Consider the following 1,178-nt stretch of genomic DNA (forward strand, 5'->3'; position numbering starts at 1 on the left):
CCTGGCCCGGGGGAATAGGCGGCCGCAGGGCCACAGGGTGGGGGGCGCAGCTGAAAGGGGGGCGCAGCTGAAAGGGGTTGTGGGGGAGGGCCGCCCCGGGCTGGGGTCAAAGGGCGAGCGCCCCGCCCCTCCCGCCCGTGCGCTGGGGGTGGGGGGCGGGGAGGTGAAGGAGGCCAGGCAAGGAGAGGAGGGGGGCTTGAAGGTCTCCACCTTGGCGGGTCCAGCCGTGGAGGCGCATCTTGTGTGAGTGTGAGTGAGTGTGAGTGTGAGTGTGAGTGTGTGTGTATACAGAGACAGCCCCCAACCCCGGCCCGCCCCGCCTGTCACCCCCGTCCCTCGGAGCCCGCGGGACCCGGCCTGGGAACTCAACAGGCCCGACCCGGCGCGGGGCCTGGGGCGGGGGGAGGAGGCGGCGGGGAAGCGCAGAGAGGCTCAGCTTCTTGAGCGGGGCAGGGGCGCCCTCCGCCGTCCACGGCCACACCACCCCGAACGCGCCCGATCCCGTCTGGTCTCGGAAGCTAAGCAGGCTCGGGCCTGGTTAGAACTTGGATGGGAGACCGCCCGGGAATACCGGGTGCCGTAGGCTTCTTCTTTTTTTTTTTGCCTCTGGTTCTGTCGCGTTTCTGGGAGTGCGGGGGCGGCCCGGGGTGGGGGTGACCCCCACCCTCAGCGCCCGCCGCGGTGCCTGGCGCCCCAGCCCGCACCGTGGGGCCTCCTCTTGTCCCGAGCACCGCCTCTTGTCCCGACACCGCCGCCACGCGGCAGCATGCGTGGCTTCTGGACAGTCAGGTCTCAGACCAAAGGTCTGCTCTGTGGGAGCCGACACGCTGGAGGAAACCTTGAGAGTCTGAGAGGGGAGGGAGTTCCAGAAGAAGGCCAGGATGTCATTTTGAGGGAGTATGTGACCAGAACTCCTCCCGTTGCTTTTGGGGTTCTATGGGCTACACGTAGGAATCTTTGGTGGTGGCACCTGATGTTGGGGGATCCGGAGTCACACCCAGACCTGCTCCACAGGCCTCCTTTTACTTTTCTCTTCGGATTCATTTTTTTTTTTTTTTTTTGAGACAGAGTCTCGGTTTGTTGCCCAGGCTAGAGTGAGTGCCGTGGCGTCAGCCTAGCTCACAGCAACTGCAAACTCCTGGGCTCCAGTGATCCTTCTGCCTCAGCCTCCCGGGTAG

At 65.4% G+C, this 1,178-nt stretch overlaps 1 pseudogene; it reads left to right on the forward strand.

Annotated features, from left to right (window-relative positions):
- Positions 1–467: 467 nt before the first annotated feature.
- On the forward strand, positions 468–586 carry LOC142873957 (uncharacterized; annotated as a pseudogene).
- The last annotated feature ends 592 nt before the right edge of the window (positions 587–1,178 follow it).

This window comes from Microcebus murinus, chromosome 11, assembly GCF_040939455.1.
Source record: "Microcebus murinus isolate Inina chromosome 11, M.murinus_Inina_mat1.0, whole genome shotgun sequence".
Lineage (NCBI taxonomy): Eukaryota > Metazoa > Chordata > Mammalia > Primates > Cheirogaleidae > Microcebus > Microcebus murinus.